The sequence below is a fragment of the Astatotilapia calliptera genome, chromosome 2 (assembly GCF_900246225.1).
Source record: "Astatotilapia calliptera chromosome 2, fAstCal1.2, whole genome shotgun sequence".
In the NCBI taxonomy this organism is placed as follows: Eukaryota; Metazoa; Chordata; class Actinopteri; order Cichliformes; family Cichlidae; genus Astatotilapia; species Astatotilapia calliptera.
In genome coordinates, this window is record NC_039303.1 from 34,199,679 (window position 1) to 34,207,094 (window position 7,416).

Consider the following 7,416-nt stretch of genomic DNA (forward strand, 5'->3'; position numbering starts at 1 on the left):
CTGAATAGAGCTCTCAGGGTGTCTCGAGCACGGAAAGGCAGAGTTAGTTTCAATCTGTACTCGGACTACCTGCTGAGTTACCAGATCCCCAGCGAGTGTGAAGTCAAGCAGACTGCTTCTCTGACTCAACGCTCCCTGCCACCACCTCCACGCTACATCATGATTTATTCCACAACAACAAGATGTTGAGACTGTAAGATTAAGATGCATTCAGCAAGATGCAGGAGGAAAACATGTAGACATGTGTAAGTTTTCCTGCTCTGTTTTTACATCCTCAGATTTGGTTACATTTCAGCTTTGTACAGTGCATATACGCACATACCGGCGCGCACACAGTCTTTCTGTCAGTAGGTCAAGACACCATAAAGAGTGTCAGAGCAGGCTGAAAGATGAAGTTAAGATGAGTTATGTGCCTGAGCAGTCTGTGACCTTTGCTGCTCTGTCCATATGATATCACTCAGCAGGGAGGGAACCATGGAAAGCTTCAGTCTCAATCCTGCTACTCTGAAAGTGCATACTGCTCTCAGATTATCTGCATTTTAGGAACACATGCATCTACCCAAAGAGTATATTTGATTAGTCGCCCTGGGGTTTTTTTAGCGCTACAAAGAAGGAATCCATTTAAGCAGCTATGCAGCCTGAAAATACCTTTTCTTGGTGTCTTTTCTCTTTTTTCCCGCTTGTTCTTTCTTTCTTGCTCGCTTCCTGTCTTCCTTTGAGCTACGTCTCCCCACTCACTCAAGTACACACAGGGGCCACAGGGAACTCCAAGTTTCCATTCATGCTTCTCATTATCAGGGCATGTCTGTATTTTATGAGGCCGTGTAAACCACTGAATTACTGCACTTTAAAATGTATCCTGACACTATTACGTGACCATGTTGATAGAAAGGCCTTTCATTGCTAAAGCCAGGACCTAAAATGGTGGACGACAAAAGAGCATGACTTGTTAATTATTTTTAACTGCCGGATAAAAATGATTATGAAGTAAGGCAGGATACACAAATGGCTAAGGCCACATCATAAAGCGGCTCCCTGTCTCTGGAGAAACACTAACCTTAGTTTTAGAGGGGAAATGTGAGCATGCACCAAGCAGAAAAACAGACCATTGTGTCCACTTATAAAATTCATCTTAAGCTATCTAAAAACAATTAAATAACACTGAACACAAACAATGAATAATTTGCCACGATTTGCTCTTTAATTAGATGAAGTAAAGCAAATGTGTTTTGCAGTCAAAAAGGCACCACTGATTTCCGCGTCTGTTTGTTATTATCGGAACATAAAATGAAAATAAAATTGCATAAATAAAAAATTGGTCCCTCATAAAATTCAAAAGAGCATATTAAATTATGATACCACATGCAATACATTCAGTTCACACAAGCTGTATTTTTCTGACATGCTATATTAATTAAAGGAAGACATTAATCCCGGTTGTCTTTTCAATTTAATGAACGGGCTTTTAATTAAGTGATTCTCTCATGCAGCCATACACAACGACTTTCAGAGATATATCAGTGTGTGTGTGTGTGTGTGTGTGTGTGTGTGTGTGTGTGTGTGTGTGTGTGTGTGTGTGTGTGTGTGTGTGTGTGTGTTGCCCGGTTTCCTTGTTATTGATTTTTTTTCTTGCATAAGTGCAGAATTCATAGACGGTTTGAAATAGCAGCTTTCACAACTCTGACCATTTTCAAGTCATTAAAATTGCACGTACTCATTTATATGAAAGTGTTGGGCCACATTATATTGAAAATGTAATTTTGCTGACACATCAGCTCAGCCCTGAGGGTTATATACATATATGATAATATATGAACTTCCAGATGAGTCCCAGAAGCGCAGCTTCTTCTCCGTCTCTCTCACACCCTCCAGTGCATTTTTAATACTTGTATGCTTTATTTGACTAATGCTACGATCAAAGCCAATTACACTATTTCCAGTCCCTCCAGTGTTCCCTTGGATTTTCGTGGCTGCTTCCCACAAGTGGTGGTTGAAATATGTATATATGTTTATGTGTGCACATTTATATTCCACGTTTATATTTGTAAACTCGTGTGTGCACGAACAGTAGTGCGGGTGTATCTCAGAGAGCCGCAGCGCCAGCATAGCTAGAGCAGGAGCAAGCTGCTGGTCTGCAGAGCAGTGACAATGATAGGTGGCAGACCAGTCAAAACAAGTCTTGTTCTTTCAGGCAGGGCCAAAGTGCTGCTGAAGAGGTTCTTTTGAGGCACCCTTAATGTGGTAAAGTGATCTCCTCCACAATTGGGACACTCCAAGAGGCCATCCCTGACAACCAGAGCAAAGCAAACTCCCTCCCCTTTCACTCAGCCTTGTCACTTTGCAGCTAACCCATTTGGCATGGATGTTATAAGAAAACATCCCACAACATGAGGGATGTAGATGCACATAGAGCAAAAACTAATAATCATCGTATTACCATAAATGTTACAAAGCTGCTTTTATTTATGTGCACATACTACTATCTAACATTACCCCATTTATGTATGCATCTATTACCATGCATCACGTATATACCTTCTGGTAGAACAGCCTGCATTAACTGTTATTTTGAATGCAGATGAATTCATTTTTGGCTTGCTGACAACATATTTCTCTAACCTTTATACCTCCCATTACCATCTGAGCAGATATTTCCCCTGTGTTATTATGTTCTGGATATGGAGGTGACTTTGTGATTGGGCCAGTTTACCACGGTAACCCCTGTTGGCCCACATGAAAAACTTCTGACTGGAGAAGCTGTTTGAATGAAACAGAGGCCTAGGTTGAGAAAAAGCCAGACAGTGCCCAGAACACGACAGCACAGCCCAGTTGGCCTCCTGACAATCTGGCTGACAATACCAGCAGACTTAGCACTCACTTTTTACAAGGGCTGCCTCAAATTGCTTCTCTCTTTCTCTCTCAGCGGCACTCACAAAAGAGTGAGTGGCAAATTGAAACTGAACTTTATTTGAGGCTGTAGCCAGACATAGTCCGTGATAAGTATGGCTGCCCTGATCCAAATAAATAATCACCATCAAAGGAAGCCGTCTAAAACACAGATTTGACCATTCTGGCTAAGTCTCCGTAAAGCTCCCAAAGTGGAATAGAAGTTTGGGTCTCAACCTAAATGAAAAGGGGGTTTCTTTTCTTCTTCTCACTCTATTCTAACTCTTCCTCTTTTCTTCCTTTACTTCTTCTTCTTGTCTGTTGAAACATGTGGTCAGCTGTTATGCTTCCATGTGGTCAGATGATCAAAGCTGGGGAGCAGCAGTAATTGTCCCCCGCTGAAGCCGTGCCCCGGCTGGGATCAGGATCCCAGCAGGTGGGGGGGACAGCCATGAGAACGGAGGGAGAGGGTGGAGGAACGCAAGAGGCCCTGCCTGGCAGAAATAAAGACTTCCTAAGGGCTGCTCTCTGACAACAGAGCCCCAAAGGGAGAGTGAAAAATGAAGCCTCCACACATTCGAAGGGGTTTTCACTCACGGAAAGGGGCCGCGATTGGGGTGAACATTAGAGAGAGAGGGCAAGATGGAAAGCATAAGAGAATAGGATTATAATATTTGCTCAGAGCGAAGAGGAACAATTGTGCGCCTCTTTCACAGTGTCCTTAGAACGGAGCCTGTGTCGAATCTGAGGTTTTTGATGCTTCATGAAATATGGATGCTGTTTATTTCACCTGCCAACCCTGCCTTCTGCGGTCAGACACCTTCTACTGGCAAAGACTATTACTGGCCAAAAAGAAGGAAAACTACAGAAATAAATCTAGCAGTCGTTTTTGTAGAACATACAAATACACAAACCGATGACATGGATGTAAACACAAGAGAGTCCACTCTTTCTTCTCACAAGGAAGCCAACAAACACATTATTACCATACACAAACAAAATCACACACACCGAGGTGTGGAAAGACCACGCATACCTCGGCTGGTCAATGTTTACCTGAAGACCAGAGGGAGCTGTGAATGCTCACAAGTCGGCTACTTTGCATGTATGTGGGAGCCCGCAAAACACTTCTCACTGCTGTCCGTCATTTTGATTGCCCAGCATGACTCCTCTACCCCAAACCTCCCAGCACCCCCACATTGCAACATCCCCCCAGCCAGATGGCTTTTTTTTTTTTTTTTTTTTTTTTTTTTTTTTAACTGTCTGTGGGCTCTTGCACCTCTGCTCTACCACACTAAATCCCTGAGATGGCTGGGTGGAGTGGAAGGTTTGGAGCTCTGCGTGGACAAATGGTTTGGAGGTAGCAGAGCAAATAAAACGGATTAAGAGGAGTCTTTTCACAGATACTTCAAAACTATTTTGGCGCTGAGCCATGGATCCCCCCCACACACACCCACCTTCTCCAACACCCCAACAATTCTCCCCCTCGACAAAAATCAGACACCCACAAAGACATTTCTACAGCATCCAGGTCTTGTGCATGGGCTTACATCACGCATCATCAATATACTGTTTAATCTGACATAATCTGATTAAATGTGATATGTATGAAGCTACAACAAACATCCATATTTGCTCATTCTGTGCATTGTAGATACAGTTCTTCTTAAGAAAGGATTTTTAAAAGGGTGTTGTTGTTTTTTTTAATCTAACACACAATCCATGCAAATCATGTCCCACAGTGCCTACTACAACATATGGAACAGCATGTGAATTTCATTTAATAGCATGCCATAATAGTATAACAGACATCTCTCAGGCTCTAAAACTAAACACACTAGTCCTTTTCATTTCGACATCATGGGAATAACCATGACATATTTCACAAGAACAAAGTGTGAGGAGATATAATAAAGCCAAAACACATTATTATAGTGCAAAATGACTCATAACCCTCCATATACAGGGACTGTCATTTTCATAAGCGCTGTTAAAGATGACTGACTGACGTTGATTGAATGCTTCAAATTTGCTCAGAGAAGTTTAAACACTTTCCCATTTTACTATATTAACAAATTTCACTCACTTTAAAACATTTAAATGGTAAAGTGCATTTCAGTCACAGTCAGAACACAGAGCATCAATGGAAGGTGATATGAAGGAAATCCAAATGTCACCTCTTGGCTCGATCCAGCCAAAGGTTAGATTCTTGAATCCCTGCTGTCTCCTATCATTAGGTTGCTTAGCAACGGGCTACAGGCTATAATTAACTTAGCAAAATTAAGATTTCCATTTTGTTAACACAAAAACACTTATCTGAAAAGTGTCACATGTTCACTGAAAGATTCCAAAGGCAAGCATTGAAATATGAGTGATGATTTTTCTTTTTTTTGAAGACTTGGCATGCTTCGACTGTTGCCAATGAGTGCAATGTACAAGTGCAGCTGTTATAGCATACTTAATGAAAAATCAAAAGATGGGGCATGATGTCACCCTGTGAGCATCTGTCAAATGTTATTCTCATATGTTTGCAGCATACTAATTTCAGAACTGTCTAACTGTCCCTCAGTCCTTCCATCTTATATATGAAGCCAAAAAAAAAAAAGCAAAAAGTAAAGAAATTAAATCCTGAAGGTCCATTAAACCTTTTAGTTCTCCCTGCCATCTCTCCCCATATATCCACCCACATCTTCATACAGTCACACACCAGTACATAGTTGCTTTTATTGAGTAACTCATAAAAGGCAGCAATTTCAATCATTGAGCTTTACAAGGCAAAAACATTAAGAGCATCAGTGCTAAGACACTAAACTGCTATTGAACTTGCATCCTAATTATGATATACCCAATATATCCACCACTCATCTCATCATAATTTTCATCACAATACCCCACCCATCATGGAGACAGACTCCAAGTTACGACTTAAAGCGGAGGCCACCAACACCAGCTCCTGCTGACTTGTTACCAGGCAGCAAGGACAAGGTCACTAGGATCACTCAGTTAGCAGGTGTGACAAAAGACCCAGCAGGATTCAGCCCGGCATCCCCCAACACTGACAGAACATCAGCCACTACAAGCAGGGGCCCAACTGCTGCCACCAACCTTGGTCTAATTGAAGCTGTTGAGCACTGCTGTTTAGGTCAGTATTCAATATGTTTATGTTCATGTCAGACAATCTAAAGATGTCCACATGTGACATGCTCAACACGATCACTGTGGCTGAACAGAAAATGCTGTTTTTGTCTAAATTCAGCAACTTTAAACCAAGATGGCCAGTTGATCGACTGGCACGAATCTTTAAAAGAATGCATATTCACAATAGCTATTTTCACACATGAACTCTGAACAATGTCAGGAGAATCAGGTAGGGATATTGCTCTTACCACACATGCAGCGCACAACAGGACACTTGTGAAAGTTATGTGATTTATTACAGCAGCATAATGAAGTAAGTGTTTGGCATCTGCTGACTAAACAGCCTCTCAAGCTAGGTGGATGTTAGGGTGGTGAAGGGTATAAAACTGCAGAGTGTGAAGCAGGGCAGCAGCAGTGACATAAATAGGTCACCAAATTGGGAGAGTGAATTCTGTAATGTCCAAAAAAAATTAAGAGCTGTAGTGCGTGTTTGAAAATGCCTTAACTGGAAAGTTTCTCTGCAGCTTTTTTAAAAATAAATTCATTCCACTGAAATTTGCTCAGCTATTATAGAGATTGTGCCGTGGGACAATTATGTCTTGAAGTTATATTTACTGTATCGTTGCATCATATTTTCAGATTACTAAGTAAATGTACTTGCTGCTTTGATTATGGAGTAAAATATTGGCAGAAAATATTTGTCACATTTACAAAGTAAAATGACATTAATGAGCCCTGTCTCACATTTCAATTTACTGTTCACTTCTTCAGGAATCATCCAGGGCTATGATCTTTGCTAAACCCTAACAACGACCTTCAAAATCTTAAAGGTAACCATATAAGCTATTAATGGCACTTTGCTTGACACAGGCAGTTATATTCATGTTGTTAAAATGTTTTAGACACATTCACACAAAACGTTGTAAACCGACAGACAAAAAATATGAGGCAGCATTTCTTCTAAATCTGTTTGCTATTGTAAGTGTGTACTCTATGCATTTTTGGGAGATGGACTGAAAAGAAAAACATTCTACATACATTTTTACACTTGAAAAACTGAGAGCTATTTATTTATAGTTTCCAATTTTTAAAAGTCCCACTACAGTTTCACAGAGCACTGGTAAATGTATTTTAAAGATGGGCCATTTCAAACTGACTGACCAATGATACCAAACCCATAGATATTTAAATTAACAGGAACATATTATAATAATATCATCTTTTAAACACTGTAATCATTAAATGTCAGATTTTTTTTCATATACATACAACTTCAAAATTTAGTCAGTGAAACTAAGCTCTGGGAGCAAAAGATATCATCAGCAGCTTTGAGTATTTCCCCTTTGTTGCAACCTGTCTTATTGCATTCCTCTCCCTTTGCTGTCTTATTTG